The sequence below is a fragment of the Salmo salar genome, chromosome 15 (assembly GCF_965601325.2).
Source record: "Salmo salar chromosome 15, fSalSal1, whole genome shotgun sequence".
NCBI lineage: Eukaryota > Metazoa > Chordata > Actinopteri > Salmoniformes > Salmonidae > Salmo > Salmo salar.
The window spans coordinates 15,321,655-15,348,674 of record NC_138305.1 but is presented as its reverse complement, the minus strand read 5'-3'; the positions used below and the strand labels follow the sequence as shown (position 1 = coordinate 15,348,674).

Below are 27,020 nucleotides of genomic sequence, written 5' to 3'. Positions count from 1 at the left end.
GTACCGCCGGGGTCAGTATTGGGACTTGTTCTCTTTACATAAATTGGGTTAGTCTGTAGACAAAATTCAAATTAAAAATAAAATATTTAAAGGGATGTCTTAAGTTAAATGCACTGAAAACACTATTGAATGAAAACTCCACAAGAAAATCTGTTTACAAGAAAATTACAGGGTTTTCAGCAGTCGAATGAAATGTATTCAGAGTGTGCAAGGTAGCCACACCTGCAGAGTGAGTTACGTGGTACTGAATAATGAAAGTCTGAATAACAAATACTGAGAAGTGCATAGGAAAGGCGTAAATTCCTAAGTTTGTCACTTTCACCTGTATGCAGACACTGTGTCACGACTGTCTAGGACCAGTGGAGAGGTGGAATCAGGAGCAGGAGACAGAGGGCCGGAGCAACGGTGTTTTAATAATATTATTGGCACGCAAATAGCCGTAGGGCACCAGGCGTGTGGCGAAGTCTGCCAGGGGAAAAACACCTTCCCAAAATAAGCGCACTGGAAACGAAAAGCGCACGGGGCGCAGCCCGGCAATAATAATCTACAATAACAATTTATAATCACAACTGTCCTGAGTGGACAATAAACAATCCCGCACGAGAACCCCAACTGAAAATACACACTAAATAACCCCCCACTAATGACAAACACAAAACAGGTGCGAGATAGACAGACAGACAAAACCAAAAGACACAGAAACAACGATCGGTGGCAGCTAATAGGCCGGCGACGACGACCGCCGAGCGCCGCCCGACCGAGGAGGGGCGCCACCTTCGTTAGATACTGTGACACACTGTGGTGTATGCTATTGCCCCCACAGCTAACCAGGCTCAATCTGCCTTTATTGCCCTGCCTTTGTTGAACAGGAGTTGTTACTTCATGCAGGTAAAACCAAGTTCGTTATTTTACAAATCACAAAAAATGTATCTGATGATTTATACTTACATACTTTGGATGGTACCCTCATTGATCGTGTGCCCGTTTATAAATATCTGGACATCTGAATTGACAAAAAGCTATCTTTCAGAAAGCATGTTGATGATTTAGTTAAGAAATTAAGAATTAAAATAGACTCCTTCTATAGGAACAGGTCTTTCATTAAATAGCAGAAAACAAATCATTGTCAAAATTCATTCCAGTTATTGACTATGGCGATATCGTCTATATGAATGCAGATGCCACTGTACTGAAGCCATTGGATGCAGTTTATCATAACACATTGTGCTTTATTACGGGCGATAGGTTCACTACACATCATTGTAACGATTGTCATTGGGAATGGATGACCAAAATGCAAGTGGGATGTGGATACTTATCTTTTTAATGTAAAGAATGAAGCAAACACAGAAAAAACAATAACGATTCACGACAGGCTAACGGGCTATACATACAAAAATAATAGCAGTGCTAGCGCAACAACCCACAAACCCAAGTGAAAAACACACACCTAATATATGACTCCCAATCAGCTGGGAGTCATATATTCTCCTAACCAGCTGTCCCTGATCGGGAGCCACACAGACCAACATAGAAACATACAACCCAGAACAAACATACACAGACATCTTCTGCCACGTCCTGACCAAAATACTACACAACTACACCCTCTGCTGGTCAAGACGTGACAATCATAGCATTTTGTATCAGAAAGTAGGCTGGCCTTGAAAAAAAGATTTAGGCATTGCGCTCTTTTTGTCTATAAAGCCCTCTTGTATACATTTCTGCCATAACTTACCTCATTGTTAACCTTCAGATGTATAAGTTACCAGACACAGACTCAGGGAAGGCTAACCCTGGAGACCCCTTCAATCTCCACCTAGTTAGGTAAATCTGCTTTTAGTTTGTTTTGTGCCTCATGGAATGACCTCCAAAAGTCCTTAAAGTTGGTGGATTTGGTGTCTCTAGGGCAATTCAGGTGGATGATTGATGTGTATATACATATAGTGTAATGTTTATTGATTTGTTTGACAGGTCGTCATAGATGGCAAGATGGCGCCAACAGACATGGTCGCCCATGGCTCCTAAGAAACTTTGCAGTATTTATTTTGTGTGTTACTTCTCACATTATTAGCTCAGAACGTCCTTTGCGCTATTACATACAGCCGGAAAGAACTTTGGGATATTAGAGCAGCGATAACGCACCAGCATTCCAGCCACAAATATGACTTTCCTGAATTGGACCCTTTGTTCGTACCCCCCCCCCCCCCCCCCCCCAAACGCAATCAAATGTATTTGTCTGTATTGTCAGTACTGTCAAAGGTACTGGAGTCCTTAGTTAGTAGGCAGCTAAAGGCCTACTTCCAAAAAAACATTTGAAATGGAATGCAATCAGGTTTTAGGTCTAGCCACAGCACTGTTTCAGCAACATTGAAGGTTTTAAATGACATCCACTGTGCTCTTGATAAGAAGTTACATTGTGTGTCTGTCTTTATTGATTTGTGGAAGGCTTTTGACACCGTGGACCATGCTGTGTTAGTGCAACGGTTAAAATGTTGTGGAATTACTGGTCATGCTCTAGATTGGTTTATAAATTACCTATCAAATCGTACACAATGTGTAATGGCGGATGTTTGTAAATCTGAGTCCATAGAGGTGTGCTCAGGTGTTCCGCAAGGTTCTATTTTGGGCCCACTGTTGTATATCAACAAAATTGGGGATCATATTGAATCAGCGGATGTTCATTTTTATGCAGATGATACTGTTCTTTATTCAAGTGGTAGTAGTTTATCTTTTTAAAATGCCCAAAGAGCATTTAACATCATACAACAGAATCTGTATAATTTAAAGCTGGTTCTAAATTCAGGTAAAACAAAATGCATGGTATTTTCAAATGCCAGGCATGTTACTAATCAGCAGGAGAGAGAGCGAGAGCGTCGAAAACAGCAGGTCCGGGACAAGGCCTGTGAACAGGTCAGGGTTTCATAGCCGCAGGCAGAAGAGTTGAAACTGGAGCAGCAGCATGACCAGGTGGTCTGGGGACAGCAAGGAGTCATCAAGCCAGGTAATCCTGAGGCATGGTCCTAGGGCTCCTCCCAGAAGGGGAGGGAGAGAAATAATTAGGGGGAGCATACTTAAAACCACATAGGAGACCAGATAAGACAGGAGAATTACACCAGATATAACAGACTGACCCTCGCCCCCTGGCACATACACTTTGCCAAAGCACAACCCCCTAGAGGGATAATCAATGGACCACCAACTTACTAACCTGAGACAAGGCTGCGTATAGCCCACAAAGATCTCGTCCACCGCACGAGGCCGAAGTGGGGCGCAAAACCAGACAGGAAGATCACGTCAGTGACTCAAGTGACGCACCCCTCCTAGGGATGGCATGGAAGAGCACCAGTAAGCCAGTGACTCAGCTCCCATAATAGGGTCAGAGGCAGAGAATCCCAGAGGAGAGAGGGGAGCCGGCCACGTAGATACAGCAAGGGCGGTTCATTGCTCCAGTGCCCTGCCCGTCACCTTTGCACCCCTGGGCCAGACCTCACTCAATCACTGCACCTACTAAAGAGATGGGTCTTCAGTAAAGACTTAAAGGTCAGGAGCAAGTCTGTCTCTAACATGGATAGGCAGTGTAGAGAGGCTAGCACTGGAGTAATATGATCACATTTTTGGGTTCTTGTCAATATTCGAGCAGCCATGTTTAGCACTAACTGAAGTTTTATTTAGTGCTTTAACAGGGTAGCCGGAGAGTAGAGCATTGCAGTAGTCCACTCTAGAAGTGACAAAAGCAGAGATGAACTTTTCGGAATAATTTTGGGACAAAATGTTTCTGATTTTTGCAATGTTACAAAGATGGAAAAAAAGCGGTCCTTGAAATATTCTTGATATGTTCAAGAGAGATCAGGGTCCAGGGTAATGCAGAGGCCCTTCACAGTTTTACTTGAGATGACTGTATAACCATCAAGATTAATTGTCAGATCCAACAGCAGATCTCTTTGTCTCTTGGGACCTAGAACTAACATCTCTATTTCGTCCGAGTTTAAAGTAAAACATTTTCCGCCATCCACTTCCTTATGTCTGAAACACAGGCTTCCAGGGTAGAGAATTTTGAGGCTTCACCACCACCGTTTCAAAAAATGTACAGCTGTGTGTTGTCCGCATAGCAGTGAAAGTTGACATTGTGTTTCCAAATGACATCACCAAGAGGTAGAATATATAGTGAAAACAATCCTTGAGAAACACCGAAACTTAAAATTGATTTGTCAGAGGACAAACCATCCACAGAGACAAACTGATATATTTCCGACAGATAAGATCTAAACCAGGCAACATCTTTTCAGTGTAGACCAATTAGGGTTTACCATCTCTCCAAAAGAATGTGGGGATCGATGGTGTCAAAAGCAGCACTAAGGTCTAGGAGCACGAGGACACATGCAGAGCCTTGGTCTGACACCATTAAAAGGTAATGTACCACCTTCACGAGTGCAGTCTCAGTGCTATGATGGGGTCTAAAAGAAGACTAAAGTGTTTCGTATACATTATTTGTCTTCAGAAAGGTAGTGAGATGCTGCGCAATTTTTTCCAAAATGTAGAGATGCTTTATTACTGCCACTTTTAGAGAGTTTAGTACACATCTGGAGGATAGGGAGCCATTTATTATGTTCAACATAGGAGGGCCAAGCACAGGAAGCAGCTCTTAAAGGAGTATAATTAGAATAGGGTCCACTACGCAGCTTGAAGGTTTAGAGGCCATGACTATTTTCATCAACGTGTCAAGAGATACAGGATTAAAAAACTTGTGTCTCCATTGATCCTAGGTCCTGGCAGTTCTGTGCAGACTCTGGACAACTGAGCTCTGGAGAAATATGCAGATTCCAAGAGAAGCGCCCATAATTTGCTTTCTAATGATCATGATCTTTTCATCGAATAAGTTCATGAATTCATCCCTGCTGAAATGAAAGCCATCCTCTTGGGGAATGTTCTTTTCAGTTAGCTTTGCGACAGTATCAAAAATACATTTTGGATTGCTCTTATTCTCCACAATTAGGTTGGAAAAATTGGATGATCGAGCAGTAGTGAGGGCTTTTTCTTTGTATTTATTTCACCTTTATTTAACCAAGTAGGCCAGTTGAGAACAAGTTCTCACTTACAACTGCGACCTGGCCAAGAAAAAGCAAAGCAGTGAGACAAAAACAATAACAGAGTTAAACATGGGATAAACAAACGTACAGTCAATAACACAATAGAAAAATCTATATACAGTGTGCGCAAATGTAGTAAGATTAGGGAGGTAAGGCAATAAATAGGTGATAGTGGTGAAATAATTACAATTTAGCATTAACACTGGAGTGATAGATGTGCAGAAGATGATGATGTACAAGTAGAGATACTGGGTGCAAAGGAGCAAAAAATAACAATATGGGGATGAGGTAGTTTGTGTGGGCTATTTACAGATGGGCTATGTACAGGTGCAATGATCGATAAGCTGCTTTGACAGCTGATGCTTAAAGTTAGTGAGGGAGATTAGTCTCCAGCTTCAGTGATTTTTGCAATTTGTTCCAGTCATTGACAGCAGAGAACTGGAAGGAAAGGCGGCCAAAGCAGGAGTTGGCTTTGGGGATGACCAGTGAAATATACCTGCTGCAGCACGTGCTATGGGTGGGTGCTGCTATGGTGACCAGTGAGCTGAGATAAGGCGGGGCTTTACCTAGCAAAGACTTATAGATGACCTGGAGCCAGTGGGTTTGGCGACGAATATGAAGCGAGGGCCAGCCAACGAGAGCATACAGGTTGCAGTGGTGGGTAGTATATGGGGCTTTGGTGAGAAGGCTCGGCCTCTGACTCGTTGCTTAAATGGGGAGAACTGGTTGAATGTTTCTGTAGGCTGAATGACACTGGTTCAGCATGCCGACAGCATTTCTTTGCAGAAGCTTTGAGAAAATTGTCCGGCTGTGGGGACTGTGTGGGGGGAGTTCTACTATCTGTACTTACTGGTGGCACAGATGCTGTTTCATCCTTTCATACAATTAAATTACCCTTGCCTAACGATTGCATTTGAAGCTGGGCTTGCAGCATGGCTATCCTCACCATAAGGCGATAGTTCTCCTGTATATTATGAGAACAGTGACTGCAATTAGATGGCATAGTGTTAATGATGCTACTTAGCTTTTTCGGCTGGTGGAGATTCTGTAGAACCATGTCCAGATAAAGTGTCCGGGGTGAAAAAGTTGAATGAAAAAAGTAAAGTGAGGAAAAAACTAAGATGATGGTAAATGTGTTAATGCAGATTGACAAAAAAAATAACGTTTGGCAGGTAGCCAAGTAGTAACAAACAGCACAGCAACACGTAGACAAGTCCGGAAGTTGTGACTTTGTGGCTGTTGTAACTGCTACTCCAAGTGTGATTCCATTTATCCCAGAGACTGCTCCAAGACGCCGCCGGAGGTTAAGAGGTATTCGGAGTGGACTTTTAGTCCGACTCAGGATGCGTGCATACCATCCACCGCTTTCGAGTATATTACTTGCTAATGTTCAGTCCCTGGACAATAAAGTACAATTCTGTTCGGTCATCGTCACAGCGGTGTATATTCCCCCTCAAGCCCATACCACGATGGCTCTCAAGGAACTATACTGGACTTTGTGCAAACTGGAAACCGCATATCTTGAGGCCACATTTATTGTAAGCTGGGGACTTTAATAAAGCAAATCTTAGGAAAACCTCTGAAGTTTTATCAACACATTGCTTGCGCCACTCGCGCATCAAACTCTCGACCATTGCTACTCTCCCTTCCGTGACTGAGAATATGGTTGAGTACAAAAAGTCCAGTAATGCCCTTCATGAGGCAATCAAACAAGCAATACGTCAGTACATAGACAAAGTGGAGTCAACGGCTCAGACAACGAAATCTCGCTGCCGGAAAAGCTAAACACCTTCTTTGCCCATGTCGAGGAAAACACAGTAATACTTTTGAATCATCTGTCCATAGAGCATTCTTCCAAGAGTCTTCATGATCATCTAGTTGCTTCCAGGTGCTTTTTGGCAAACTTGAGTCAACTTTGGATGACATGAGTCCCATTATGCCTGGCGAAAACCAAACACTGCATTTGTCAGTAAGAACCTCATGCCAATGGTCAAGCATGGTGGTGGTAGTGTGATAGTTTGGGGATGCTTTGCTGCTTCAGGACCTGGATGACTTGCCTTATTGGAAGAAACCATGAATTATGTAATCAGAGAATTCTGCAGGAGAATGTCAGGCCATCTGTCAATGAGCTGAAGCTGAAGCGCAGCTGGGTCATGCAGCAAGACAATGATCCAAAACACACAATCAAGTCTACATAAAAATGTCTAAAAAGAAACAAATTTGAAGTTTTAGAATGGCCTAGTCAAAGTCCAGCCCTAATCCCAATTGAGATGTTGTGGCAGGACTTGAAACGTGCTTGAAAACCCACAAATGTCGCTGAGTTAAAGCAGTTCTGCAAGAAGAAGTGGGCTGAAATTCCTCCACAGCGATGTGAGAGACTGATCAACAACTACAGGAAGCACTTGGTTGCAGTCATTGCAGCTGAAAGTGGCACAACCAGTTATTGAGTTTAAGGGGGAAATTACTTTTTAACACAGGGGAATTGGGTGTTGCATTGCTTCGTTAGTTAAATAAAATAAGTATCAATGTTTTTTGTTGGATAAAACTTGAAAATTGTATCATACACTGCAGTTGCGGAACAATGGGAAAGTAAATCTGCTTTGAAAGTTGATAAACTTGTCATCCCAGTTTTGAGAAAATGGTTCTTGAGTGTTTTGGTACACCTACTCGAGAGCTCTTCTTTGTCTACACCCATTCAGAATCGTTCACACCCTCTTAAGCCTTAGTCCCACCCATCTCTTTAAAGGAGTCACATGTGAGGCCATGTGGTTAACAGAGTAAGGTAGTGTAATAAACAACAAAAGATTAAGACTAAAAGTGGTGAAAGTAGTAGCAAAAAATACACTTGAATATTTCAATTTTGGGAAATCTCTTATAAAATGGGTTAAAGTTATGTATAGTAACCATAGGTGTAAAATAATGGCTACATCTCAGAAAGTTTTTAACTGTCTAGAGGAGTAAAACAAGGTTGTCCACTATCGGCATATCTATTTATTATTGCCATCGAAATGTTAGCTGTTAAAATTAGATCAAACAATAATATTAAGGGATTAGAAATCCGTGGATTAAAAACTATGGTGTCATTGTACGCTGATGATTCATGGTTTCTTTGAAAACCATAATTAGAATCTCTCCACGGCCTCATAGAGGATCTAGATACTTTTGCTATCCTCTCTGGATTAAAACCAAATTATGATAAGTGTACTATATTAGGTATCGGATCAAATGTTACATTACTGTGTATTTTACCAATTAAAATGGTCTGACGGAGATGTGGACATACTCATTATACAAATCCCAAAAGAAAGAAATGATCCCACGTAATTCATTTTTATAGAAAGTTAGCAAAAATAGATAAGATCTTGTTACCATGGAAAGGAAAATACCTGTCTATTTGTGGAAAAATCACCCTGATTAACTCTTTAGTTATATCAGTCTACGCATTTGCTTATGGTTTTGCCTACACCTGTCACGGCCATTGTTGTAAGAATCGGACCAAAATGCAGTGTGGTTTGGGTTCATCATCTTTATTACGTGAACTGGCAAAAAAAACAAAGAACAAAATGAACGTGAAGCTATGCAGTGCTCAAGCTAACTATACATAAACAAGATCCCACAACCAACAGGTGTGAAAAAGATGCCCAAATATGATCCCCAATCAGAGACAACAATAGACAGCTGCCTCTGATTGGGAACCATACCAAGCCAACCTAGAAATAAAAAAACTAGAATGCCCACCCTAGTCACACCCCGACCTAACCAAAATAGAGAAAAAAGGATCTCCAAGGTCAGGGCGTGACAACACCTAGTGACCTGCTTTTTAAATTATATGAACAAAAAATATTCTATTTTATTTTGAATGGCAAGCCAGACAAAAGTAAAAGGGCCTATTTATATAACGAATATGAATTCGGAGGGCAGAAATTACTAAATATTAAAGCATTAGACCTCTTACTAAAGTCATCAGTCATACAAAAGTTATACTTAAATCCAAACTGGTTCTCTAATAAATTGGTAGGAATGTCTCATCCTATGTTCAAGAATGGCCTTTTTCCCTTTAATCAGATTACACCTGCTCACTTTCGGTTGTTTGAAAATGAAATAATCTTCAAAATATCGTTATTTTTTAAACACGCCTTAGAAATTTGGTTGCAATTTCAGTTTAATCCACCTGAAAAGGCAGAACAAATAATACAACAAATATTGTGGTTAAACTCAAATATACTAATTGATAAAAAAAATATTTTCCGAAGAAATGTTTAAAAAAGTTATAATTTGTGTGACTGATATCATAAATAGGACTGGTGGAGTTATGTCACACATGCAGCTAACACAGACATATGGAAATGTCTGCTCTACCCAAAATTACAACCAACTAATTGCAGCATTACCACAAAAATGGAAGAGGCAAGTAGAAGGGGAAAAAAGTAAGGAACTTGTATGTCGGCCCTGTATTAAAGAACATACATGGTTAAAGAAGTGTGAAAAATTAAAAAAACATACCAATTTAATTTAAGGAACAAAAAACGGACAGCTGTGCCATATAAATTGCAAAATAGTTGTGAAGAGATTTGCGATGTACCCATTCCATGGCGCATGGTTTATAAATTGATATGCAAAACAATGCCGGATTCAAAACTTTGAAATTTTCAATTTAAATTACTATGCAAAATTCTTGCAACCAATAGAATGTTATATATATAGGGGATACAATCTTCCCAGCTCTGCAGATTTTGCTGTGAGGAGGTAGAGTCATTAGATCATTTATTTTGGTATTGTCCATATGTAGCTCGTATTTGGACACAGGTCCAGGAATGGCTGAAGAATTGCAACATTTGCCTAGAACTAACGCTGCAGATAACAATACTGGATGATTTGAAAAGCCATAGTCAATCAATAATATAATTATTTTAGCAAAAATGTTTTTTTAATTCACAATCTGTAGAAGCTATGAGAATAGAAAGGTTCAATACTTTGTCAAGCATCACAGCACAGTTGAAAAATGTATGGCAACTAGATATCCAAAATGGATGTTGTTGAGAGATAGATGGGAGGGGTTGAATGGATCTGAAGGGTGGGACTAATAACAAGATAACCAATGTAAACCATACAGGGTCTGTAAAATGTATATAGGTTGAGAAATTGTGAAATAGCACAGTTACAAATAGAATATCAGAAATAGGATATCAGAAATAGAGGAAGGACTATAAACAAACAAAATATAACTACTGTAAAGCAGATTGTGTATACTATGTATAAACTGAAGGTAGAAGCCTAAGTGTTATTGTTTATTAGTGTACTCCAATTGGGGGAAGGGTGGTAGGGTTTGGGGAATAATAAAGGTATATTCTAAAAATAAGTATATATATTTCCCCAAAAATATATATGGGGGATTGGAAATGATGCAGACAATTACATTGATGGAAGCAACAATCTTTACACAATATTAAGCTGATCCACCCCTTACATTTAAAAAAAAAACTTCTTGCATCTAGGCATTCCGCTAGCCAACAGCCAATGGAACAGCAGGGCGCGAACTTCAAAACATCAAAAATCTAATAATTTCAATTTCTCAAACATACGACTATTTTACACCATTTTAAAGATACACTTCTCCTGAATCCAACCACGTTGTCCGATTTCAAAAAGGCTTTACAGCGAAAGCAAAACATTAGATTATGTTAGGACACCACCTAAACAAGAAAAGCCACACAGCCATTTTCCTAGCAAGGAGATGTGTCACAAAAACCCCAAATCCAGCTAAAATGAAGCACTAACCTTTGACGATCTTCATCAGATGACACTCATAGGACATCATGTTACACAATACATGTATGTTTTGTTCGATCAAGTTCATATTTATATCCAAAAACAGCATTTTACATTGGCGCATGATGTTCAGAAAATGATTAGCCTCCAAAACTTCTGGTGAATGACCACAATGTGCACATTCATTTACAGAAATACTCATCATAAACGGTGACAAAATATATAACAATTAATTAAAGAATTATATATTTACTACCTCTTAATGCAACCGCTGTGTCAGATTTTAAAATAACTTTACAGAGAAAGCACATTGTTCAATATTCTGAGTACATAGCTCAACCGTCAATGCAAGCTATACAGTTAGCCGTCAAGCCACGGCGTCGTCAAAACTCTAAAATACTGTTATAAATATTTTCTTACCTTTGCTGATCTTCGGCGGAATGCACTCGGAAGGACTCCCACTTCCACAAGAAATGTTCATTTGTTTGATAAAGTCCATAATTTATGTCCAAATACCTCCGTTTTGTTGGCGCGTCCAGAACACTATTCCAAAAGGCATGAGACGGGGCGCAAATCAATAGACGAAAAGCTCAAAAGTTCCATTACTGTTTGTAGAAACATGTCAAACGCTGTTTCCAATCAAACCTTAGGGTGTTAACATAAACAATCGATAATATTCCAATCGGACAATAGCGTATTCATTACAGAAGAAAAAGAAAAAATGCTATCCATGCGTGAATGCGCATGAAGTAACTACATGACCTCAGACAGTACACTGCTTGAACCGGCTGTTATTCGGTCAAAATTCACCATAGAAGACTCAAACAACTTTGTAAAGACTGTTGACATCTAGTGGAAGCCTTAGGAAGTGCAAGTTGACCCCACAGACACTGTAGTTTCAATAGAAAATGGTCTGAATGACTACAATTCTCAGACTTCCCACTTCCTGGTTGGATTTTTCTCAGGTTTTTGCCTGCCATATGAGTTCTGTTATACACAGACATCATTCAAACAGTTTTAGAAACTTCAGAGTGTTATCTATCCAAATCTACTAATAATATGCAAATATTTGACTCTGGGCCCGAGAAGTAGGCCATTTAATTTGGGTACGTTTTTCATCCGGCCGTGGATATACTGCCCCCTATAGCGAAGAGGTTAAATACACTTGATCTAGTCCTTGGCCTATCTCCTAATCTGACTTTGGTGCGGGTCATGTTGTTGTTTACATGTCTCTGGTAAACACATACAATAACAACATCAAATAAAAGCAAAGTTTATTTGTCACATGCACAGGATACAGAAGGTGTAAATGGCACAGCGGCAGAATGTGTAAACGGTACAGTGAAATGGTTACTTGCATAGTGGAGTCTTTTGTTTAGACGGATAATCCCAAACCATACCACCAGGCACCATGCATTAATCTGCATATAGCTAAAGCTAACCAACTAGGTTCAATGTTAGCTTGCTAGCTAACATTAGGCTATAACTAGCAATAAAAATTGATTTCTGAGATACAAATAATATTACTACACAGCTCATACACGTAACGTTAACTAGTGAGCCAGCCAGCTAACATTAGCAAGCTAGCTAACAGTACGCTTTAACTTGCAATACAATTTATAATATCTGAAAATGTAGCTAGACTCTTACCCGTATACATGGATGAACTCTGTCATGGATGCCATGTTGGCACTTTGTTTGAAGATGTAATCCGGAGATGGGTGTTCTATACAAAAGCCTCTGTTCTCTTTTTGACTCCCACCGTATCAATCATTCTCTGCTTCCACTGATTTCAAAACTCTGTCAACTGTTTCCATTACAACAACTCTGTTCATCGCCATTTCTTCCCCATCACTGTCATCAGAAGACTCTACAATGTCTGGTTCAATGAAAATGTTTTACCTAAAATCAGGGATTTCCTCATTGTCTGATTCATTTTCAGTCAGAGAGAGTCAGCACGGCACGATCGTCCTCCAAAAAGTAGTCACTGATCTTTGTCCATTGCACCTGTTAAGTGCAGGGCAGCAATGTTGATAGCAGTAGAAACACTTTCGCAGTTCTTCATGATATCTTAAAAAAAGCTGCGGTAGTAAGGATTATCTAAACATACTGACCAGCTCCTGTTAGACAGAAGCATGCTAAATGACAGACCAATCCGAAATCATCTCTTGGCCAATTGACCATCACCAGCTGTCATCATAGGCAGCTCTATGGTGAGAAACATTTCGGTCCCCAAGGCAAAAACTGTGTGCTACCCAGGAGAACGAGTACTGGTGTCACGGTTGTCGTTGGTAATGGAGGACCAAAACGCAGCAGGTATGTGTACGCTCATCTTGACATTTATTAATTCAGAATGAACACACCAAAACAACAAAACGAAACGAACTTACGAACAACGAAACAGTCTTGAAAGGCACACTCATCAAAACAAGAAACAATCTCCCACAAATACACAGACAAACACACCCAACTAATATAGGACTTCCAATCAAAGGCAACACCACACAGCTGCCTTCAATTGGAAGTCCACCCCAATTAACTCAACATAGAAATAGATTACCTAGACTAAACATAGAATTACATAAACAAGGAACAGTGCCCAAAAACCCCGGAATACATAAATCAAATGCCCTTTTTAGAAAAACCACCACCCCGAACCACATAAACCAAATACCTTCTGCCACGTCCTGACCAAACTACAATAACAATTAACCCTTATACTGACCAGGACGTGACAGTACCCCCCCCCCCCCCCCGTAAAGGTGCTAACCCCGGAAGCACCTCAAAATAACAAACCCCCCCCCCCCCAAAAAATCCCCCGAACTAAAGGGAGGGAAGGGAGGGTGGCTGCCCCCCCCACTGTGCTACACCCCCCCTCCCCAACCCACCTATATCTGGAGGTGTCTCTGGTTCTGGCCGTTCCGGGCAGACGACCCACCCCGGTAGCTCCGGGTAGACGGGCCACTCGGGCTGGGACGGAGGACAGTCAGGCCACTCTGGCAGACCCGGAAGACAGTCGGGCCACTCTGGCAGACCCGGAAGACAGTCGGGCCACTCTGGCAGACCCGGAAGACAGTCGGGCCACTCTGGCAGACCCTGAAGACAGTCGGGCCACTCGGGCAGTCTGGCATCGCCGGGCAGTCTGGCATCGCCGGGCAGTCTGGCCACTCTGGCAGCTCCGGGCAGTCTGGCCACTCTGGCAGCTCCTGACTAGTGGGTGGCTCTGGCGACTCTTCACTGACGGGCGGCTCTGGCGATTCCTCACTGACGGGAGGCTCTGGCGACTCTTGACTGACGGGCAGTTCTGGCGACTCTTGACTGACGGGCAGTTCTGGCGACTCTTGACTGACGGGCAGTTCTGGCGACTCTTGACTGACGGGCAGTTCTGGCGACTCTTGACTGACGGGCAGTTCTGGCGACGTCAGACTGGGATGGCGCACTTGAAGCCTGGTGCGTGGTGCTGGTACTGGACGTACCCGACTGGGAACACGCACCTCCAGGCTAGTGCGGGGAGCGGGAACAGGACGAGTCGGACTGGGCTGACGCACTTCCGGGTCCGCACGAGAGACAGGAGCTAGAAACCCAGGGCTATGGAGGTGCACAGGCGGTCTTGATCTTACCTCCTGCACAACCCGTCCTGGCTGGATGGAACTAGTAGCCCTGTACGAGCGGGGTGCTTGTACAGGGCAGACTGGGCTGTGCAGGGGCCTGATGGTAGCCGTGCGTAGAGCGGGAGTTGGGTAGCCTGGTCCTCGGAGGCGTACCGGCAACCAGATGCGCTGCGCAGGCATCCTCCTACCAGGCTGGATGCCCGCTCTAGCACGGCACCTGTGAGGGGCTGGAATAACGCGCACCGGACTGTGCGTGCGTATGGGTGTGAGAGTGCGCTCCTCAGCGAAACATGGCGCTCTCCACCTCATACGCTCCTCCATATAACCACGGGTAGCTGGCTTCCGGCTCTTCCTATGCCTAGCCAAACTAGCCGTGTGCCCCCCCCAAAACATTTCTTGGGGGTGCCTCTCGTGCTTCAACGCCAGTCGTGTTCCTCGGAAACGTTCCCGGTCCATACCAGCCTTTCGCCTTTCCTCTCTCTCTCTTACCACCTGTCCCCATGGAAGGCGATCCTTTCCTGCTTGGATCTCCTCCCAAGTGTAGGAGCCTTCTCCCCCCAAGATCTCCTCCCAAGTTCATCTCTCACCATAGTCCAACTCAAAATCCCACTGCTCCTTCCTCTGCTGCTTGGTCCTGCTTTGGTGGTGGGAGATTCTGTCACGGTTGTCGTTGGTAATGGAGGACCAAAACGCAGCAGGTATGTGTACGCTCATCTTGACATTTATTAATTCAGAATGAACACACCAAAACAACAAAACGAAACGAACTTACGAACAACGAAACAGTCTTGAAAGGCACACTCAGCAAAACAAGAAACAATCTCCCACAAATACACAGACAAACACACCCAACTAATATAGGACTTCCAATCAAAGGCAACACCACACAGCTGCCTTCAATTGGAAGTCCACCCCAATTAACTCAACATAGAAATAGATTACCTAGACTAAACATAGAATTACATAAACAAGGAACAGTGCCCAAAAACCCCGGAATACATAAATCAAATGCCCTTTTTAGAAAAACCACCTCCCCGAACCACATAAACCAAATACCCTCTGCCACGTCCTGACCAAACTACAATAACAATTAAGCCTTATACTGGCCAGGACGTGACAACTGGACATAACATGGCTGCTTCCGACTGTTCTACCACAGATGCCGGGAGTGGACACTGTCGTAGTCCATGTGGGGTCAAACGACATCAGGAGGGCTAGCTCGGAACGTTTGAAAATGTATTTGAAAGAACTGATTTTACCATTAAACGACTCTAAAAAACGTCCAATAATTTCAGGTCCAGTACCATCGTTGGGCCGCGGGTATGAAAGATTCAGCAGACTGCTGGCTTACACATCTAGCTAAAAGTCTACTGTAGCTCTGCTGGAGTCACTTTTATTGATAAATTTGACACCTTCTGGAAACAGAAGATACTCTACAGGAATGACGGAGTCCATCCAAATCATCTTGGCTCCTGGACTCAACGCATTTCAAGGCTGCGTTGAAACAATGACTGGTAAATTATCCAAGACCAATCCAGTTAATCCTTACCATTGTGACAATGAGTCGTCATAACGCTGCATCAAATGTATATTATCTTAGGGGAATTGGCAAATTAGGAAGAACACTATATGCAGCTCACCCTGCACTATCAGCTCCAATGTAAATGACATGAGTAAGTCTACCTCTAATACTCTTCCCAGTAAAGCATTAAAAACAATCAAGTAACCCAGAAAAGTGCTAAAAATAGCCCATATTAACACATGTAGCCTGAGAAACAAGGTCCATGAAGTCAATAACTTGCTTGAAACAGATGACGTTCATATTCTGACTACCTCTGAAACTCACTTAGATAATACAGTGGTAGCAATACATGGTTATAACATCTACAGAAAAGACAGAAATGCCAACGGGGGCGGTGTTGCGGCCTATATTAAGAACCACATTCCTGTAAAGCTTAGAGACAATCTAATGTTAACCTGTTGAGGACAGACGTTCTGCTAGCGGAACCCCGTTCCACCTGCGGAACCCCTAGCCAACAGCCAATGGCATCGCACGGCGCGAAATACAAAACCAACTAAAATACCACAATTCAATTTTCTCAAACAATCAACTATTTTACACCATTTTAAAGATAAAACTCTCGTTAATCTAACCACATTGTCCGATTTCAAAAAGGCTTTACAGCGAAAGCAAAACATTAGATTATGTTAGGAGAGTACATAGACACAAATAAATCACACAGCCATTTTCCAAGCAAGCATATATGTCACATAAACCCAAACCACAGCTAAATGCAGCACTAACCTTTGATGATCTTCATCAGATGACACTCCTAGGACATTATGTTATACAATACATGCATGTTTTGTTCAATCAAGTTGATATTTATATAAAAAAAACAGCTTTTTACATTAGCATGTGATGTTCAGAACTAGCATACCCACCGAAAACGTCCGGTGAATTTACTAAATGACTCATGATAAACGTTGACAAAATACATAACAATTATTTTAAGAATTATAGATTCAGAACTCCTTTATGCAATCGCTATGTCCGGCGAAAGCACATTTTGCAATATTCTGAGTACATAGCTCGGCCATCACGGCTAGCTATTTTGACATCTGCCAACTTCGGGGTCACCTAAACTCAGAATTACTATTAGAAAAATTGGATTACCTTTGCTGTTCTTCGTCAGAATGCACTCCCAGGACTTCTACTTCAACAACAAATGTTGTTTTGGTTCCAAATAATCCATAGTTATATCCAAATACCTCCGTTTTGTTTGTGCGTTCAGGTCACTATCCGAAGGGTGACGCACCGGCGCATTTCATGACAAAAAACTTCAAAATATTCCATTACCGTACTTAGAAGCATGTCAAACGCTGTTTAAAATCAATTTTTATGCTATTTTTCTCATAAAATAGCGATAATATTCCAACCGGGCAATGTTGTATTCATTCAAAGGCTGAAAGAAAAAAAATGTAGAAGTCTCGTGACCGCGCATCTCCAGTCTCACTGTCCCCAGGCTGACCACTTACAAACTCTGCTGCTGTACTTTGCCCAGAGACAGCAGACACCCCATTCCACTTTCTGGTGGCTTTAGAGAGCCAATGGAAGCCTTAAAAAGTGTCACGTTACAGCACAGATGCTGTAATGTCGATAGAGATGCAACAGAAGGACAACAAATTGTCAGACAGGGCACTTCCTGTATGGAATCTTCTCAGATTTTGGCCTGCCATATGAGTTCTGTTATACTCACAGACACCATTCAAACAGTTTTAGAAACTTTAGAGTGTTTTCTATCCAAATCTAATAAGTATATTTTTGTGGCACCTGACCACACGACTGAACAGTAGTCAAGGTGCGACAAACTAGGGCCTGTAGGACCTGCCTTGTTGATAGTGTTGTTAACCTCTTACATCTAGACGTTCCGCTAGCGGAACACCTGCTCCAATATCCAATGATAGGCGTGGCGCGAATTACAAATTCCTCAAAAATAAAAAAACTTCAATTTTTCAAACATATGACTATTTCACAGCATTTTAAAGACAAGACTCTCCTTTATCTAACCACACTGTCCGATTTCAAAAAGGTTTTACAGCGAAAGCAAAACATTAGATTATGTCAGCAGAGTACCAAGCCAGAAATAATCAGACACCCATTTTTCAAGCTAGCATATAATGTCACAAAAAACAAAACCACAGCTAAATGCAGCACTAACCTTTGATGATCTTCATCAGATGACACACCTAGGACATTATGTTATACAATACATGCATGTTTTGTTCAATCAAGTTCATATTTATATCAAAAAACAACTTTTTACATTAGCATGTGACGTTCAGAACTAGCATACCCCCCGCAAACTTCCGGGGAATTTACTAACAATTTACTAAATTACTCACGATAAACGTTCACAAAAAGCATAACAATTATTTTAAGAATTATAGATACAGAACTCCTCTATGCACTCGATATGTCCGATTTTAAAATAGCTTTTTGGTGAAAGCACATTTTGCAATATTCTAAGTACATAGCCCAGCCATCACGGGCTAGCTATTTAGACACCCGGCAAGTTTAGCCTTCACCAAAATCAGATTTACTGTTACAAAAATGTTATTACCTTTGCTGTCTTCGTCAGAATGCACTCCCAGGACTGCTACTTCAATAACAAATGTTGGTTTGGTCCCAAATAATCCATCGTTATATCCGAATAGCGGCGTTTTGTTCGTGCGTTCCAGAAACTATCCAAAATGGTATATCAGGGCGCAATTCGTGACAAGAAATGTCTAAATATTCCATTACCGTACTTCGAAGCAGGGCAGTATTTTCACGGCTGGATAAAAAATGTACCCGATTTAATCTGGTTACTAATCCTACCCAGTAACTAGAATATGCATATACTTATTATATATGGATAGAAAACACCCTAAAGTTTCTAAAACTGTTTGAATGGTGTCTGTGAGTATAACAGAACTCAAATGGCAGGTCAAAACCTGAGAGATTCCTTTACAGGAAGTGGCCTGTCTGACCATTTCTGGAACTTCTTTGCCATCTCTATCTTTTACTAAGGATCTCTGCTCTAACGTGACACTTCCTACGTCGTCCATAGGCGCTCAGAGCCCGGGAAAAACCTGAATGTCGTCATCCCAGCCCCAGGCTGAAACACATTATCGCCTTTCTCAAGTGGCCGATCAAGGGACTGTGGGCTTAGGCGCGTGACCTGACCGCCCCCGTCTTTGTGATTTTTTCCTCTGTTTGCCGAAAAGGAGATTCCCGGTCGGAATATTATCGCTTTTCTACGAGAAAAATGGCATAAAAATTGATTTTAAACAGCGGTTGACATGCTTCGAAGTACGGTAATGGAATATTTAGATTTTTTTTGTCACGAATTGCGAATTGCGTCTGGAACGCACAAACAAAACGCCGCTATTCGGATATAACGATGGATTATTTTGGACCAAACCAACATTTGTTATTGAAGTAGCAGTCCTGGGAGTGCATTCTGACGAAGACAACAAAGGTAATGAAACTTTTGTAATAGTAAATCGGAGTTTGATCAGGGCTAAACTTGGTCGGTGTCTAAATGGCTAGCCGTGATGGCTGGGCTATCTACTGAGAATATTGCAAAATGTGCTTTCACCGAAAAGCTATTTTAAAATCGGACATATCGAGTGCATAGAGGAGTTCTGTATCTATAATTCTTAAAATAATTGTTATGTTTTTTGTGAACGTTTATCGTGAGTAATTTAGTAAATTCACCGGATGTTTGCAGGGGGTATGCTAGTTCTGAACGTCACATGCTAATGTAAAAAGCTGGTTTTTGATATAAATATGAACTTGATTGAACAAAACATGCATGCATTGTATAACATAATGTCCTAGGGTTGTCATCTGATGAAGATCATCAAAGGTTAGTGCTGCATTTAGCTGTGGTTTTGTTTTTTTGTGACATTATATGCTAGCTTGAAAAATGGGTGTCTGATTATTTCTGGCTTGGTACTCTGCTGACATAATCTAATGTTTTGCTTTCGCTGTAAAACCTTTTTGAAATCGGACAGTGTGGTTAGATAAAGGAGAGTCTTGTCTTTAAAATGCTGTGAAATAGTCATATGTTTGAAAAATTGAAGTTTTTTTATTTTTGAGGAATTTGTAATTCACGCCACGCCTATCATTGGATATTGGAGCAGGTGTTCCGCTAGCGGAACGTCTAGATGTAAGAGGTTTTAACCTGTTAGGGCTAGGGGGCAGCATTGACACGGCTGGATAAAAAACATACCCGATTTAATCTGGTTACCACTCCTACTCAGTAACTAGAATATGCATATACTTATTACATATGGATAGAAAACACCCTAAATTTTCTAAAACTGTTTGAATGGTGTCTGTGAGTATAACAGAACTCAAATGGCAGGTCAAAACCTGAGAGATTCCTTTACAGGAAGTGGCCTGTCTGACCATTTCTGGAACTTCTTTGCCATCTCTATCATTTACTAAGGATCTCTGCTCTAACGTGACACTTCCCACGTCTTCCATAGGCTCTCAGAGCCCGGGAAAAAAGAGAATGTCGTCATTCCAGCCCCAGGCTGAAACACATTATCGCCTTTCTCAAGTGGCCCATCAAGAGACACTAGCTTATGCGCGTGACCCCGACCGCCCCCGCCTTTGGGATTTTTTCCTCTGTTTGCCGAAAAGGAGATTCCCTGTCGGAATATTATCGCTTTTCTACGAGAAAAATGACGTAAAAATTGATTTTAAACAGCGGTTGACATGCTTCGACGTACGGCAATGGAATACTTTGAATTTTATTGTCAGGAATTGCGCCAAGCGCGCGACACTTCTTTACTATTTCGGATAGTGTCTGGAACGCACGAACAAAACGCCGCTATTCGGATATAACGATGGATTATTTTGGACCAAACCAACATTTGTTATTGAAGTAGACGTCCTGGGTGTGCATTCTGACGAAGACAACAAAAGGTAATGACATTTTTATAATAGTAAATATGATTATGGTGAGTGCTAAACTTGCCGGGTGTCTAAATAGCGAGCCCGTGATGCCTGGGCTATGTACTTAGAATATTGCAAAATGTGCTTTCACCAAAAAGCTATTTTAAAATCGGACATATCGAGTGCATAGAGGAGGTCTGTATCTATAATTCTTAAAATAATTGTTATGCTTTTTGTGAACGTTTATCGTGAGTAATTTAGTAAAATGTTAGCGAATTCCCCGTAAGTTTGCGGGGGGTATGCTAGTTCTGAACGTCACATGCTAATGTAAAAAGCTGGTTTTTGATATAAATATGAACTTGATTGAACAAAACATGCATGTATTGTATAACATAATGTCCTAGGGTTGTCATCTGATGAAGATCATCAAAGGTGAGTGCTGCATTTAGCTGTCTTCTGGGTTTTGGTGACATTATATGCTGGCTTGAAAAATGGGTGTCTGATTATTTCTGGCTTGGTACTCTGCTGACATAATCTAATGTTTTGCTTTCGTTGTAAAGCCTTTTTGAAATCGGACAGTGTGGTTAGATTAACGAGAGTCTTATCTTTAAATGGCTGTAAAATAGTCATATGTTTGAGAAATTGAAGTAATAGGATTTTGAAGATTTTGAAAATCGCGCCACAGGCTGGCAGTGGCTGTTACGTAGGTGGGACGAATTCGTCCCGCCGGTCCCATAGAGGTTAACAACACTATCAACAAGGCAGGTCCTACAGGCCCTAGTTTGTCGCACCTTGACTACTGTTCAGTCGTGTGGTCAGGTGCCACAAAAAAGGAAAATTGCAATTGGCTCAGAACAAGGCAGCACAACTGGCCCTTGGATGTACACAGAGAGCTAATATTAATAATATGCATGTCAATCTCTCCTGGCTGAAAGTGGAGGAGAGATTGACTTCATCACTACTTTTATTTATGAGAGATATTGACATGTTGAACGCACCGAGCTGTCTGTCTAAACTACTGGCACACAGCTCGGACACCCATGCATACCCACAAGACGTCTCTTCACAGTCCCCAAGTCCAGAACAGAGTTACCAGCCTCAGAAACTGCAGCCAAATAAATGCTTCAGAGTTCAAGTAACAGACACATCTCAACATCAACTGTTCAGAGGAGACTGAATCAGGCCTTCATGGTTGAATTGCTGCAAAGAAACCACTACTAAAGGACACCAATAAGAAGAAGAGACTTGCTTGGGCCAAGAAACACGAGCAATGGACATTAGACCAGTGGAAATGTGTCCTTCGGTCTGGAGTTCAAATTGGAGATTTTTGGTTCCAACCGTCGTGTCTTTGTGAGACGCGGTGTGGGTGAACGGATGATCTCTGCATATGTACTTCCAACCATAAAGCATGGAGGAGGAGGTGTTATGGTGTGGGGGTGCTTTGCTGGTGACACTGTCAGTGACTTATTTAGAATTCAAGGCACACTTAACCAACATGGCTACCACAGCATTCTGCAGCGATACGCCATCCCATCTGGTTTGGGCTTAGTGAGACTATCATTTGTTTTTCAACAAGACAATGACCAAACACACCTCCAGGCTGTTTATGGGCTATTTTACCAAGAAGGAGAGTGATGGAGTGCTGCATCAGATAACCTGGCCTACACAATCTCCCGACCTCAACCTGATTGAGATGGTTTGGGATGAGTCGGACCGCAAAGTGAAAAAAAAGCAGCCAACAAGTGCTCAGCATATGTTGGAACTCCTTCAAGACTGTTGGAGAAGCATTCCAGGTGAAGCTGGTTGAGAGAATGCCAAGAGTGTGCAAAGCTGTCATCAAGGCAAAGGGTGGCTATTTGAAGAATCTAAAATATATTTTGATTTGTTTAACACTTTTTGGTTACTACATGATTCCATATGTGTTATTTCATAGTTTTGACAAGGTATTACTATAACTCATTATCGCTGACCAGTAACCACTCAGGCATATCTCATTACCTCTGACCAGGTATAACTATACCTCATTACCTCTGACCAGGTATAACTATACCTCATTACCTCTGACCACATAAAATTGGCTCAAATCAACACTATCATCCTGGAAACCCTAGACCCACTCCAATTCTCATACCGCCCTAACAAATCCCCAGATGATGCAATCTCAATCGCACTCCACACTGCCCTTTATCACCTGGACAAAAGGAACGCCTACGTGAGAATGCTGTTCATTATCTACGACTCAAGAGTTCAACATCATAGTGCCCAAAAGGCTCATCACTAAGCTAAGTACCCTGGGACTAAACACACTCCCTCTGCAACAGGATCCTGGACTTCCTGACGGGCCGCCGCCAGATGGTAAGGGTAGGCAACAACACATCTGCCACGCTGATCCTCAACACTGGGGCCCCTCAGGGTGCGTGCTTAGTCCCCTCCTGTACTCCCTGTTCACCCACGACTGCGTAGCCAAACACGACACCAACATCATCAAGTTTGCTGACAACACAATGGTGGTAGGCCTGATCACCGACAACGATGAAACAGCCTATAGGGAGGAGGTCAGAGACCTGGCGGTGTGGTGCCAGGACAACAACCTCTCCCTCAACATGATCAAGACAAAGGAGATGATCATGGACTACAGGAAAAGGAGGACTGAGGGGGCTGTAGTGGAGCAGGTCGAGAGTTTCAAGTTCAACTATATCGCATTACCTCTGACCAGCTGATGTCATTACCTCTATCCAGGTATAACTATAACTCATTACTTCTAACAAGGCATAACTATGTCTTTACATCTGAAGAGATATGACTATATCTCATTACCTCTGATCAGATATAACTATAACTTGTTACCTCTAAACAGATATACAGTGGGGGAAAAAAGTATTTGATCCCCTGCTGATTTTGTACGTTTGCCCACTTACAAAGAAATGATCAGTCTATAATTTGAATGGTAGGTTTATATGAACAGTGACAGACAGAATAACAACAAAAAAATCCAGAAAAACCCATGTCAAAAATGTTATAAAATGGTTTCCATTTTAATGAGGAAAATAAGTATTTGACCACTCTGCAAAACATGACTTAGTACTTGGTGGCAAAACCCTTGTTGGCAATCACAGAGGTCAGACGTTTCTTGTAGTTGGCCACCAGGTTTGCACACATCTCAGGAGGGATTTTGTCCCACTCCTCTTTGCAGATCTTCTCCAAGTCATTAAGGTTTCGAGACTGACGTTTGGCAACGCGAACCTTCAGCTCCCTCCACAGATTTTCTATGGGATTAAGGTCTGGAGACTGGCTAGGCCACTCCAGGACCTTAATGTGCTTCTTCTTGAGCTACTTCTTTGTTGCCTTGGCCATGTGTTTTGGGTCATTGTCATGCTGGAATACCCATCCACGACCCATTTTCAATGCCCTGGCTGAGGGAAGGAGGTTCTCACCCAAGATTTGACAGTACATGGCCCCGTCAAATGATGCGGTGAAGTTGTCCTGTCCCCTTAGCAGAAAAACACCCCCAAAGCATAATGTTTCCACCTCCATGTTTGATGGTGGGGATGGTCTTCTTGGGGTCATAGGCAGCATTCCTCCTCCTCCAAACACGGCGAGTTGAGTTGATGCCAAAGAGCTCCATTTTGGTCTCATCTAACCACAACACTTTGACCAGTTGTCCTCTGAATCATTCAGATGTTCATCGGCAAACTTCAGACGGGCATGTATATGTATTCTTGAGCAGGGGGACCTTGCGGGCGCTGCAGGATTTCAGTCCTTCACGGCGTAGTGTGTTACCAATTGTTTTCTTGGTGACAATGGTCCCAGCTGCCTTGAGATCATTGACACGATCCTCCCGTGTAGTTCTGGGCTGATTCCTCACCGTTCTCATGATCATTGCAACCCCACGAGGTGAGATCTTGCATGGAGCCCCAGGCCGAGGGATATTGACAGTTCTTTTGTGTTTCTTCCATTTGCGAATAATCGCACCAAATGTTGTCACCTTCTCACCAAGCTGCTTGGCGATGGTCTTGTAGCCCATTCCAGCCTTGTGTAGGTCTACAATCTTGTCCCTGACATCCTTGGAGAGCTCTTTGGTCTTGGCCATGGTGGAGAGTTTGGAATCTGATTGATTGATTGCTTCTGTGGAAATGTGTATTTTTTACAGGTAACAAGCTGCGGTTAGAAGCACTCCCTTTAAGAGTGTGCTCCTAATCTCAGCTCGTTACCTGTATAAAAGACACCTGGGAGCCAGAAATCTTTCTGATTGAGAGGGGGTCAAATACTTATTTCCCTCATTAAAATGCAAATCAATTTATAACATTTTTTACATGTGTTTTTCTGGATTTTTTGGTTGTTATTCTGTCTCTCACTGTTCAAATAAACCTACCATTAACCTGTTGGGTCTAGGGGGCAGCATTTGCACGTCTGGATAAAAAAAATGTACCCGATTTAATCTGGTTACTAATCCTACCCAGTAACTAGAATATGCATATACTTATTATATATGGATAGAAAACACTCTAAAGTTTCCAAAACTGTTTGAATGGTGTCTGTGAGTATAACAGAACTCATTTGGCAGGCAAAACCCTGAGACATTTTCTGACAGGAAGTGGATACCTGATGTGTTGTATTGACTTTAAACCTATCCCATTGAAAAACACAGGGGTTTAGGAATATTTTGGCACTTCCTATTGCTTCCACTAGATGTCACCAGCCTTTACAAAGTGTTTTGAGTCTTCTGGAGGGAGATCTGACCGAACAAGAGCCATGGAACGGTGATGTCCCATTAGACACCTGGCGCGCTACTTCATGTTGGGTACCCTCGTTCCAATACGTTATAAAAGACTATGCATTCGTCCACCTTGAATATTATTCATGTTCTGGTTAAAAAAGGCCCTAATGATTTATGCTATACAACGTTTGACATGTTTGAACGAACGGAAATATATTTTTTCCCCTCGTTCATGACGAGAAGTCCGGCTGGCTTACATCATGTGCTAACGAGACAGAGATTTTTGGACATAAATGATGAGCTTTTTTGAACAAAACTACATTCGTTATGGACCTGTGATACCTGGAAGTGACATCTGATGAAGAGAATCAAAGGTAATGGATTATTTACATAGTATTTTCGATTTTAGATCTCCCCAACATGACGTCTAGTCTGTATCGCAACGCGTATTTTTCTGGGCACAGTGCTCAGATTATTGCAAAGTGTGATTTCCCAGTAAGGTTATTTTTAAATCTGGCAAGTTGATTGCGTTCAAAAGATGTAAATCTATAATTCTTTAAATGACAATATAATATTTTACCAATGTTTTCTAATTTTAATTATTTAATTTGTGACGCTGACTTGACTGCCGGTTATTGGAGGGAAACGATTTCCTCAACATCAATGCCATAGTAAAACGCTGTTTTTGTATATAAATATCAACTTGATAGAACTAAAAATGCATGCATTGTCTAACATAATGTCCTAGGAGTGTCATCTGATGGAGATTGTAAAAGGTTAGTGCATCATTTTAGCTGGTTTTATGGTTTTGGTGACCCTGTCTTTGACTTGACAAAACATTACACACAACTCTTGTAAATGTACTGTCCTAACATACTCTAAATTTATGCTTTCGCCGTAAAACCTTTTTGAAATCGTAAAACGTGGTTAGATTAAGGAGATGTTTATCTTTCAAATGGTGTAACATAGTTGTATTTTTGAAAAATTTGAATTTTGACATTTATTTGGATTCAAATTTGCCGCTCTTGAAATGCACCTGCTGTTGATGGAGTGCACCACGGGTGGCACGCTAGCGTCCCACCTAGCCCCAAGAGGTTAAAATTATAGACTGATCCTTTCTTTATCAGTGGGAAAACGTACAAAATCAACAGGGGATCAAATACTTTTTTGCCCCACTGTAGCTATATTTCATTACATCTGACCAGTTATAACTATAACTCATTAACTCCCACCAGGTTATGTCATTACTTTTGACCAGGCAGAACTGTATGTAAATACCTCTGACCAGATATATCTACATCTCATTACCTCTGACCAGGTATAACTACAACTCATTACCTCTGACCGGGTATAACTACAACTCATTACTGCTGACCAGGCAT

The 27,020-nt window shown here is 41.7% G+C and overlaps 1 protein-coding gene across 1 annotated transcript in view; it reads right to left on the bottom strand.

Moving 5' to 3' along the window:
* adamts3 (ADAM metallopeptidase with thrombospondin type 1 motif, 3) overlaps positions 1–27,020 on the bottom strand; it is a 435,600-nt gene that overhangs the window by 29,619 nt on the left and 378,961 nt on the right. The window lies entirely within an intron of this gene.